The sequence below is a fragment of the Anabrus simplex genome, chromosome 3 (genome assembly GCF_040414725.1).
Source record: "Anabrus simplex isolate iqAnaSimp1 chromosome 3, ASM4041472v1, whole genome shotgun sequence".
NCBI classification, from domain to species: domain Eukaryota; kingdom Metazoa; phylum Arthropoda; class Insecta; order Orthoptera; family Tettigoniidae; genus Anabrus; species Anabrus simplex.
The window spans coordinates 490,747,780-490,760,461 of record NC_090267.1 but is presented as its reverse complement, the minus strand read 5'-3'; the positions used below and the strand labels follow the sequence as shown (position 1 = coordinate 490,760,461).

The window sequence follows — 12,682 nt, the reverse complement described above, 5'->3', positions numbered from 1 at the left end:
CAACTTGAGGCGGTAGAGGTGGGATCCCTCGCTGAGTCCGAGGGAAAAGCCAACCCTGGAGGGTAAGCAGATTAAGAAAGAAAGAATAACAAGCACACATAATAACGACTAATCAAAGTAAAATAATTTCTCACCTTGTCACAGGATGTGTTGAAAATATCTCCACCTACATCTACACATTTCTGGCTGCATCTAGCGAAATTTTCATTCATACACATTAGTTCATCTACCGACATAGCCTCAATTTCTCTCGTGATATTTTGTTTGAGTTCATTTAGAGTGTGAAGGTTTGTTGCATATATCTTATTTTTCAATTTTCCCCATAAATAAAAATTGCAAACCGTAAGATCTGGGGATCTTGCGGGTCACAGTGGTATACTAATTTCCCTCTTGTCGAAAATTTCCTCAATTAAACTTAATGACTCGTTAGCCGTATGTGCGGTTGCCGAGTCTTGCTGGAAATATCCAAACTGGCATTCATAGTCCGTCAATATTGTTAAAAAATGGTACAAGAATGCCATCCTTATATCTCAGTCCAGTGATTGTGGTTTCAAAAACTATTACCCTGTCTGCATTTGCTGCCGCCAACACTCGCCTAGATGAACCCGTTCTGACAGCCGGGCTTGACAAGAGTGAACGTGGAGTTTGCTATCGATGCGACGTGAATGTGCCGTTATATGTTAGTGTAGCTACGTATTGCGTCGAGTGCAGCTCCGTCGTAGTTAGAGGTGCAACCAGCAGGAAAATGAACAAATCAACCGTAAAGGAAATCGAAGAAAAATTAAAAAGCGGTTAATTTATTCTGGCAATAAAACAGAGATCCGCCTCTATGTAGTGGTTAGTATGATTAGCTGCCACCTCCGGAGGTCCCGGTTCGATTCCCGGTTCTGCCACGAAATTTGAAAAGTGGTACGAGGGCTGGAACGGGGTCCACTCAGACTCGGGAGGTCAAATGAGTAGAGGTGGGTTCGATTCCTACCTCAGCCATCCCGGAAGTGGTATTCCGTGGTTCCCCACTTCTCCTCCAGGCAAATGCCGGGATGGTACCTAACTTAAGACCACGGCCGCTTCCTTCCCTCTTCCTTGTCTATCCCTTCCAATCTTCCCAACCTCCCCAAGGCCCCTTTTCAGCATAGCAGGTGAGGTCACCTGGGCGAGGTACTGGTCATTCTCTCCAGTTGTATCCCCGACCCAATGTCTGAAGCTCCAGGACACTGCCCTTGAGGCGGTAGAGGTGGTATCCCTCGCTGAGTCCGAGGGACAAACCAACCCTGGAGGGTAAACAGATTAAGAAGAAGAAGAATAAAACAGAGGTCCGCCTCTGTGGTGTAGCGGTTAGTGTGAATGGCTGCCATCCCCGGAGGCCGGGGTCCGATTCCCGGCTCTGCCACGAAATTTCAAAAGTGGTACGAGGGCTGGAACGGGGTCCACTCAGCCTCGGGAAGTCAACTGAGTAGAGGTGGGTTCGATTCCCACCTCAACCATCCTGCAAGTGGTTTTGCGTGGTTTCCCACTTTTCCTCCACGCAAATGCCGGGATGTACCTAACTTAAGACCACAGCCGCTTCCTTCCCTCTTCCTTGTCTATCCCTTCCAATCTTCCCATTCCCCCTCAAGGCCCCTGTTCAGCACAGCACGTGAGGTCACCTGGGCGAGGTACTCGTCATCCTCCCCAGTTGTATCCCCACCCAGAATCTGAAGCTCCAGGACACTGCCCATGAGGCGGTAGAGGTGGGATCCCTCGCTGAATCTGAGCGAAAAACCGACCCTGGAGGTAAACAGATAAAGAAAAAGAAGAAGAAGAATACTAACGTAAAGTGCGACTTGAATATGCCGTTATATGTTAGTGTAGCTACGTGTTGCGTCGAGTGCAGCTCCGTTGTAGTTAAGAGGTGCAGCCAGCAGAGAAATGAACAAATCAACCGTAAATGAAATCGAAGAAAAATTAAAAACCGGTGAATTTGTTCTAGCAATAAAACAGGCTTCAGGTCTAGCATGGGAAACATTTTCATGTGTTTATGAACAGATATCAAATAAGCCAGTAGGTTACACGCAATGCAATTTTTGTAAAACGCTACTCAGCAACCATTCAGATACCTCAAGTATGTTGCGACATGTCTGCAAATTTGACCCAAATTTGCCACAGTCTAAGCTATTTTGAAAGGGGACAAGGACTTGGTGACTGCCAAGTACGTGGAAATTTGCGCCAAAGACTTGAGAACGTTTACAACTATTGAGGGTGAAGGATTTTTACATTTACGGCAAACACTGATAGAAAAAGATGGCTCGGTGGATATTAAAAATGTTATACTCTCTCGAGTCACAGTTGCTAGGAAAGTACAAACATTCGCGGACAAAGTGCGCAATAAAATGCTACCCGATATAGTGCATGCTATTCAATCTGGTATCTGTGTGAGTACCACTGACCTACAATTACAAGGGTGTGCACTATATTACTGTCGCAGTGCACTATATAAATACAGATTGGTCTCTCAATATGTATTAATGTGTTCGGCCTTCCCTGACTGTCCAAAAACTGGTGAAAATATTCGCAGTGAATTGGAAGATCGTTTGAAAGGACTTGGCGTTTCTCATGAAGATATGTGCAAAATTACATTCTTAAAAGACCATGGAGGCAATATTGCTAAGGTTGTCAGCATATACAAGCGTCTTCCATGCATGGCTCATATTATTAGTACCGTCTTGAAGCATGTTCTGAGCGAACCCTTTTTGAAAGAAAGTGTTCCTAATGTGTTAGTGAAATCTCTGGTTTCGTACTTTAAGAGAAGAGGCCTATGCGTGAGGTTACCATCATCTTTGAAACCGTATATTTCCACTCGGTGGAACAGTTATTTTGAAATGCGTCAATCAATTCACTCCCAGACAGATTCTGTGAGAACAATTTTAGAGAAGGAGGGTGCCTTTGACAAAATGCTCGGTTATGAGCAGGACATTATTGGCCTGCTTATAACAGTTCTTAAGCCATTTAAAGAAGCCGCAATTGATCTTGAGGGTGATGAGGAGTCGACTTTACATCTGGTCCTTCCGTGGTTTTATGCCTTAAACGCCCATTCTACTCTACAGAATGAAAATGGACAGGTAATATTTCATTTCATTTGACTTTTAATGCGAGTCTCCTCATATTGAAGTGTAAAAATGTTTACATACAAAATGAATTTTCAGTACCTGAAGCTTTTGAAACAATCCGGTGGTGTCTTCCTGGAGCAGAGAATGGAAGTCACTGGGTTACACAAAACTGCAACATTTTGGTACCTAAATATCGCACATTGTCCGCCTCTGTGGTGTAGTGGTTAGTGTGATTAGCTGCAACCCCCGGAGGTCCGGGTTCGATTCCCACCTCAGCTAACCTCGAAGTGGTTTTCCACTTCTCCTCCAGGCAAATTCTGGGATAGTACCTGGCTTAAGACCACGGCAACTTCCTTCCCTCTCCCTTGCCTATCCCTTCCAATCTTATCATCCCCGCACAAGACCCCTGTTCAGAAAAGCAGGTGGAGGGTAAACAGATTAAGAAAGAAGAATGATACATAAGACGTCTGAATTATTAAATTAATTTAAACATAACTTTGTAATGACTAACACAATACTAAATCTATCTATATACTGTACATAAAATAAGAGTGTTGTCTGTACATTGCTCAGAATTTAAAAAGGATGGCATATCTGAATCGGTCATGTCCATAGTAGCAAGGAAATGCACTTTTTAATTTTCCGTAATTTATGTCTGTCTGTCTGTCTGTCTGTCTGTCTGTCTGTCTGTCTGTCTGTCTGTCTGTCTGTCTGTCTGTCTGTCTGTCTGTCTGTCTGTCTGTCTGTCTGTCTGTCTGTCTGTCTGTCTGTACACGCATCACTAGGAAACGGCTAAAGAGAATTTAATGAAAATCGGTATGTAGTGTCCGGGAATAAGTCCCTACAATCTAGGTGAAAAATAATCTTATTCACGCTGAGAGAAATGGTAGTTTAGGGGAAGGCAAAAATTTAATTTTCAAGTATTTATGTCATTAGTGGTTCTATCTTAATGAAAATCGGTATGCAAAGTCGGGAAATATGTCGCTACATTCTAGGTCATAAATAATCATATTCACGCTGAAAGAAATGGTAGTTTAGGGGAAGGCCTAATCTCAAATTATCAAATTTTTATGTTATTAGTGATACTATCTTAATGAAAATCGGTATGAAAAGTCGGTAAATAAGTCGCTACAATCTAAGCTGTAAATAATTTTATTCACCCTGAGTGGGATGGTAGTTTAGGGGAAGGCATAAAATTTAATTCTCAAATATTTGTGTTATTAGTGGTCCTATAGACAAACACTACATTACTAAAGTTATATAGTATTAAATTTGCGATCATCTATCTTATGCATTTTTACCGAACCGGCTATGATAACAGAGATATTCTTGAATTTGGATTTTTGTAACTAAGTCCATATCTGCGCCAAGTCACGATAAAATGGTTAACATAATTTGATGAATCTCTTCTACGCTACGCTATAAGTAATTTCGTAAGACGCCCTAATATCACAGTCTAAGGAAAAAGAAATGTGAAGGCCCACAATACGGAAAGCTCATAACATTGAACAACAATAACATTACACTGACCATTTCCTTTTTGTGATTGTGTCTTCTGTTGCCAGTCATGTCTGATAGATGGGGTTACTGCTGTGTACAGAGTTTCTTTTAAATTTGCTTTACGTAGCACCGACAAAGATAGGTATTATGGCGACGATGGGATAGGAAAGGTCTAGGAGTGGAAAGGAAGCGGCCCTTGCGTTAATTACGGTACATCATGGTGTGAAAATGGGAGACTACGGAAAACCATCTTCAGGGCTGTCGACAGTGGTTTTTAAACCCACTACCTCCCGAATATGCCTTTGCTGGCAGGACCTAGTGTTTACAGTGCACTATGTCTTCTGGTATGGGCTAGAGCAATTTTGTTACTTTCATTGACCTGTCTCTGTCTTATCCTTGGCTTTGACAATATGAAAGTGACTGAGGTATGAGCGATGCTAGTAATGCCATTCCTTGTGCAGCCAGTCCCTGCTATGAATGGTGTGAAAACGTTGCTCATAGGGTAGGTTGGTGGATGCATTTCAGTGGGCTTGGCAGATTGATATGTAATAGCAACTTCTGGCTCGGTGAGGAAAGCAACGGGAAACTACCTCACTCCTCATTTCCCTAGTACGCCTCTTCAGTGATGCCTAGGCCATCTATGACAGCTGATGGCAGGGCTGTTGAGGATCCAACCAGCCTTAGGGCTGAAGACTGAACATACATACACCTCCCGAATGCAAACTCACAGCTGCGCGCCCCTAACCACACGGCCAACTCGCCCGGTCGTACCGAGTATAAGAACCTGCCTGAATATTGGCGGGAAGTAGCTGGGGAGTTAGATAACTTGCTTCTTAAGCATGCCATTTCTCTGGTTCTTAAATTTTCGTATACTACTGGTATGTAACAAACTGGTTCATCCTAGCATTCGAGCTATTCAATCCATACTCTGAGGCACTGATTGGAATGAGCAGTGTGTATATTTAACGGAACAATGGCAGAGAAGTGTTCACGGTTGTCTGCGGCCTGGTCATTCCAGCACTGGAACTTTGGACTGTTAAAAGTGAGATAACGTGCGGTTTTCATTTGAGTGAGTATTTTATATGATAACATTGCTTTTAATCGCTACATTCCTTCTGACGTTTTTGTAATGGCCTGAGTTAACGAAATGTAGTTAGGAAAACCGCAAAGACAGTCTTTCTGAGAATCCCGTAGCGAAACACGGGTACATCAGCTAGTAACCATATAAAAGAATATTTGTGCTAACTAATTTCATGTGGCTATTTCTAGCCGGGTGTAGCCCTTGTAAGTCAGACCCAGGGGGCATCTGCCATTGACATTGAGATCACCTGCTACAATCATGTCCACGTTCTTTTCCGTATCGTTTGCTGCATAGCTGATTATTTTATTAAATTATTCTGAATCAGTGTCTGCATCACCCTTAGTTCAGTGAAACTGCTGGAAATGATGAGTGATGATTTAATTAATATGGTGAGTGACGAGGCACATTTCCATGTTACCTGAATAAATAGATCTTTACATCTCTCAGAACGGTCGGCCCGGGTGGTGTGAATAAAAATGAGTCTTAGCGAGTGAGCGTGTGCTCACTGAGTGCCTGAGTGTCTCCCTGCCGATTAGCTTCCACTCCGCATTTGAGGTGAATAAAAATGTAGAGCGGAAGCACAGCGTAAACTCGAGTGTCAAGAAGACTCAAGTTCTTCGTAGCCACCAGTTTGGTGTTATCAGTATTCCCCTCGCCGACCGTCTGGAGCAGCCACTCAGTGTCGTGTCCGCGCCATCAGTTCGATGATTTCCAGATAGTTCAATGCTTTACAAGGCAGAAGACAATGTGGAATTTCAGTCCGCTTTTATCTCCATTTTAAAAGAATATACAATTTTGTTTCCAAAGTCACAGTTCATCATCATCATCTGTTTACCCTCCACGGTCGGCTTATTCCCTCGGACACAGCGAGGGATCCCACCTCTACCGCCTCAAGGGATACAACTGGGGAGAATGACCAGTACCTCGCCCAGGCGGCCTCACCTGCTATGCTGAACAGGGGCCTTGTGGAGGGATGGGAAGATTGGAAGGGATAGGCAAGGAAGAGGGAAGGAAGCGTCCGTGGCCTCATGTTAGGTACCATCCCGGCATTCGCCTGGAGGAGAAGTGGGAAACCACGGAAAAACACTTCTAGGATGGCTGAGGTGGGAATCGAGAAGTTGTGACACTTGCACGGAGTGACACTTGCACGGAGATGGAATGTGTTGACACTTGCACGGAAAGCCAAAAATTCCCGGAAATTACTAAGCATGGCTATTTCAAACAGTGACACTTGCACGGAGGTCCAAGGAGGGTTGGAAAACCAGAAACAGGGGAGGGAAAGGCCTACCCGGTAAGTGGAATTCATTGCTACAGTTGATACCTGTGTGACAACTAGTGTTCCGTGTGGCATTGGTGATAATTGCTCTGCAGCTATGGAGTTCACTGAGACCGCCTTTGTTGATTTACGACGGACATCAGTATATTGTGGACTATACCAATAAAGATCAAATTACTTATTGGCGGTGCGTATATTTCAAGAAAAGTAAATGTAAAGGAAGAATAACAACGAAAGGTAATACAGTTTTAGGCGAGACAAGTCATGTTTGCATTCCGGACGACGAGGCGAATGAAGTAAAAAAAGTGTAGTTAATGCAAAAAAAAAAAAAAAAATGCAAGGGAAACAGACAGTATGATTTCAACAGTTTACACCGAAGAAGTAGGCCAGCTCTTCAATAGAGGCTATGACCTTGTGGCATCGCTGCCATCACATAGAAGTGCCAAACAATCATTACATCGCATCCGACGGAAAAGAATGGGGCCTACAAAAGATCCGATCGATTCTGGAGGTGTAACAATACAGAAAAGACACATAGCAATGAACGACGATGGAAAATTCCTACTTGAAGACAACAGGGGGCTTAAAGACAGGATATTAGTGTTTGCCAGCGAGAAAGGAAAATCTGCTTTATCAAGTTGCTCTTCTTTCTTTGTCGACGGGACCTTCAAAAGTCCAAGCAAGCAGTTTGGGCAGTTACTTAACATCCACGCCGATCTTGGAAGTTCTTGGGAAGAAGCCAACAAGAAACGGGAAACAATATGCTCGTTCGTTCGAAGCTGTTAAAAACAACGTACCAGTATGGAACTCTGTAAAACGCTGTTTCCTCAAGCTGAGGTTTTTGGTTGCAACTATCATTTTAATCAATGTCTATGGAGGAAAGTACAAGATTGTGGCCTTATTACTGCGTACAGGGAAAATGAAGAAATTAGACTTCATATTCGAATGAAATGATTGATGATGGTTGGCTATGTATTCAGGAGAGCTCGTCTGATAATCAGAATCTACAGGCGTTTTACGACTATGTCGTCGATCAAAGGATGGATAACGAGCACATGCCAAGGAATATGTGGAACTGTTGTGGAAGGCGGCATCAGACCAATAATGTTTCTGAAGGCTGGAACCAAGGAATAAACAGTTCAATTTCGAGAGCGCACCAGAATGTATATTCGCTGATCAAGACTCTTCGAGATGACGCAGAGTACTACGGTCACCAATTTGACAGGATAGTTTTGAATATCGATGGGAAGAGAAGAAAGAAATCAGCAGTGAAGATCGATGAGAGCATTTCAAAGGTCTTAAAAATACTTGAAGTTGATGGCAAACTAAGATCATTCCTGGTTTGTGTTGCTTACGCTCAGAAACTGCAGTGAAACTACCCTGGAATATTACAGGATTTGTAAGTCATGTAAATATTTAAATATATAAATATTTTGAATCATAATTAATAAAGAGAAAATGTGACAATGGAATAGCACTGCATAACCATGCAAAAGTCTTGAATCAGCATTTCAAAAATAAAAGACTTGACGAACATGCATAAAGTGAAAAAATATATCTATGAAGAACGCAAAGAGACTACCTTCCCGTGGTGTTCCCTGGCAACGGCGCTAAGTCGGCTAAATGTCTCTTACAATGTATAAAATTAACCAGAAAAACAAACCCCATGGCGCAACAGCCCCTGAAGGGCCTTGGTCTATCAAGTGACCGCTGCTTAGCCCGAAGGCCTGCAGAGTACGAAGTGACGTGTGGTCAGCACGACGAATCCTCACGGTAGTTATCCTTGGTTACTTATAAATTGTATCTAAATTCACTACCGTGATTACCATAGCTAGGATTTTTGATGACATGTCATCTTTCAGTTGGTTCTAAGTAGACATTGTTAACTTGTGTAGAAATCCTTATCATCGTTCCCACATTGTAGAAATGCTAATTACCGAGCAAGTAGCCGTGCGGTTAGGGTTGCGCAGCTGTGAGCTTGCATTCGGGAGATAGTGAATTCGAACCCCACTGTCGGCAGCCCTGAAGATGGTTTTCCGTGGTTTCACATTTTCACACCAGGCAAATGCTGGAGTTGTACCTTAATGAAGGCCACGGCCGCTACCTTCCCAATCTCCCACCCTTCCGTCGCCGAAAACCTTCGATGTCTTAGTGCGACGTTTAACAAATAGCAAAAAGTGCTCATTTATTAGGCCATTTATGTCATTTTTGTCATTTTGTATTATTAGGTCATTTTATAAAGTTGTAAGTCATTACGCGGTCATTTTATGGAATTTATTGTCCGGCTCCATGGCTAAATGGTTAGCGTGCTGGCCTCTGGTCACAGGGGTCGCGGGTTCGATTCCCGCCAGGGTCGGGAAGTTTAACCATAATGGGTTCTGGGTTCGTTCCGCTGGCACGGGTGCTGGGTGTACGACCCGCAGATCGCCTACGGGAGTCAAATAAAAAAGAACTGCACCTGGCGTTCCGAAGACTATTTTATACTTTTTGAGTCATTTTCTTATATGTTGAAGCATTTACGCGTGTAGTATTGGATTTCCAGGAGGGGACAGTATTTATGTGCATCTTCGTCAAAGTACCTATCAAATTAGATTAGGTATCCAAAATTTATGTTAGTATGACCATTCTACTTTTGACTCATCAAGTAGAGTGAAAGGCTCCGTGCAAATGTCACTCCGTGCAAGTGTTCCAACCCCGGGAATCGAACCCACCTCTACTCAGTTGACCTCCCGAGGCTGAGTGGACCCCGTTCCAGCCCTCATACCACTTTTCAAATTTTCGTGGGAGAGCCGGGAATCGAACCCGGGCCTCCGGGGGTGGCAGCTAATCACGCTAACCACTACACCACAGAGGCGGACAAAGTCACAGTTACCGGCTAAAAAGCACAAGAAAACAAGTGCAATATATGCAGTTCACTGTGAACTACTTGCTAAATTTAATTTAAATATTTCCGTCCAACAACTGTTGGTAAAAAATTACAAAACATGAGAACAAGTCTGAAATATAAAGTAGAATTAAAGCGTGCTGGAAACAAACCCATATAGTCAAAATAATGGGAGAAGCGGCTGATGAACCTGATGCAGTGGGCCGTCGGCCGTCTGAAAGGTAGGAAATCACAGCCTGAAAATGAAGACATTAATAAATTGAAGAAAATGGTATAACGTAAATAACGAAAATGAATTATGATGAAATGAAATGTCGTATGGCTTTTAGTGCCGGGATATCCCAGGACGGGTTCGGCTCGCCAGGTGCAGGTCTTTCTATTTGACACCCGTAGGCGACCTGCGCGTCGTATGAATTATGATGAAAATAATATATTGACAATTGAATGTAATTTTTAAGGAGCCTAATCTGCAGGACCGGGCGAGTTGGCCGTGCGGTTAAGGGCGCAGAGCTGTGTGGTTGCATCCGGGTGATAGTAGGTTTGAGCCCCACTGTCGGCAGATCTGAAGATGATTTTCCGTGGTTTCTCATGTTCACACCATACAAATGCTAGGGTTGTACCTTAATTAAGGCCACGGCCTCTTCCTTCCCTCTTCCTTGTATATCCCTTCCAATCTCCCATCCCCCGCAATGCCCCTGTTCAGCATAGCAGGTGAGGCCACCTGGGCGAGTTACTGGTCATTCTCCCCAGTTGTATCCCCCGACCCAACGTCTGAAGCTCCAGGACACTGCTCTTGAGGCGGTAGAGGTGGGATCCCTCGCTGAGTCCGAGGGAAAAACCGACCCTGGAGGGTAAACAGATTAAGAAGAAGAAACTGCTTTCATTTCTGTTCATGTCAAAACCTGCGAAAATGTTTTTGACACAGTGCTCCGAGATGTCTTCACCAACTCCACTCTGAGACCCAGGGTCGCCAACATAACGCAAGAACATTTTCATTTCTTACTACCTTTGTAAGCCCACCACCTCTAGTTTCTTTGGAGTGCCCAAGGAAATGCTCCGCTAACCATTCAGCATGCTCCTTACTGGACCTACATAAAACTCTGTAATCAAGTTGAGATGATTCTCTGCGAAGTTTATATATAATTTTCTTTTTCGATCAACCACCACCATAAGCTCTGCCGTGCTGTTAAACTTTGGAGTCACCTACTGAATTAGCTCGAGAAGGCGTGAGCAGGGCCACCTCTGCGGTGTAGTGGTTAGTGTGATTAGCTGCCAGCCCCGGAGGCTCGGGTTCGATTCCCGGCTCTGCCACGAAATTTGAAAAGTGGTACGAGGGCTGGGACGGGGTCCACTCAGCCTCGGTAGGTCAACTGAGTAGAGGTGGGTTCGATTCCCACCTCAGCCATCCTGGAAGTGGTTTTCCGTGGTTTCCCACTTCTCTTCCAGGCAAATGCCGGGATGGTACCTAACTTATGGCCACGGCCGCTTCCTTCCCTCTTACTTGTCTATCCCTTCCAATCTCCCCTCCCCCCGCAATGCCCCTGTTCAGCATAGCAGGTGAGGCAGCCTGGGTGAGGTACTGGTCATCCTCCCCAGTTGTATACCACGACCCGATGTGTGAAGCTCCAGGACACTGCTGTAGAGGTGGGAGCCCTCGCTCTGTAAGAGGAAAAAACCGACCCTGTAGGGTAAGCAGATTAAGAAAGAAAGAAAGAGTGCGTGCTCATTTTTATTCACACCACCCGTCTTGTTGTTCGCAGGCGTACGGGTGGTTCTTGAACTTCCTGTTGATTTCCGTTTAAACACCGATTAAATTTTTTCTGAAAATGTTTAACCCAATAGCAATATCGTGCAGTGGTCGGGAACCCGGACATGTCGACCCAGACTGAAATGTTGTCGGAATCTTCGTTGCGTAACAATTAGAGAGTCACCTCAGCTGTCTTATGCGTAGCGATCCACAGCTCCATCACGAATAAAATGGCATCAGCATCCATAAATGGCATGGAATGAGGACTTCATCCCCTTCTCCCGTCTGCGTGCGCCGTTCCCGACTGAAGCTACAGCCAGTTATTTTTGCCAGACCTGTACTTACTGTTTATATCAGTAATCTGCAAGCACAGCGCTGACAATGGCCTTCTTAGCTCAGCGGCAGAGCACTGGTCTCGTAAACCGGGGGTCATGAGTTCAATCCTCACAGAGTGCTGTTTGTACTGTGTGTTCATTCATATCCGTGTTGGCATTGACCCCAGAAACAAAACCGATATTCGCCTTCTTAGCACAGTGGTAGAGCACTGGTCTGTTGAACCAGGCGTCATGAGTTCTATCCTCACAGAAGGCAGTGCATTTTGTTACGGAGTTATCCGTGGAAGGCAAAGGTGAAAGAAGGTGCGGGCTGGAATGGGTCTAACTACAAGCTCGAAAGATGATTTAAAATTTCAACAAAGGTTATATTTTCAAAACTTAACAATGGTGACATAGAATTTGAAAACTTAACAAGTCAACAACAATCCAAAATCAGATACAAGGAAATTATAAGTGTTAGGGGATTATTACAAGGTCTGGGCTTCGAGCCCCACAATCACAATCCTTGAGCTATTAGCCCAACTTTACCAAGGTACAAAATTGAACAAAGGGGCAGAAAACCCCATCATGCCAAGGAGCACTTGCTCCTAATTACAATGTTAAGCCTCCTAGAGGCACACAGAGATCAAATTTAGGACAGAGCAGACCCGCTCTCAAAGTTCAAGCCTATCAGGAGGCCATAAGCAGACTTCACACTAACTGCCCTCAAGGCACACATATAATGGTACAGAGGTACCCCGCTTTACAGTTAAAGAGATTTGTAGTTTTTACAT

At 44.1% G+C, this 12,682-nt stretch overlaps 2 non-coding genes across 2 annotated transcripts; both read left to right on the top strand.

The window, feature by feature from the left end:
• The first annotated feature begins 11,958 nt into the window (after positions 1–11,958).
• TRNAT-CGU (transfer RNA threonine (anticodon CGU)) lies at positions 11,959–12,030 on the top strand. The gene has a single exon. It is a non-coding gene; the product is annotated as a tRNA-Thr (tRNA).
• A 63-nt stretch (positions 12,031–12,093) lies between these two features.
• TRNAN-GUU (transfer RNA asparagine (anticodon GUU)) lies at positions 12,094–12,165 on the top strand. Its single transcript has one exon. It is a non-coding gene; the product is annotated as a tRNA-Asn (tRNA).
• The last annotated feature ends 517 nt before the right edge of the window (positions 12,166–12,682 follow it).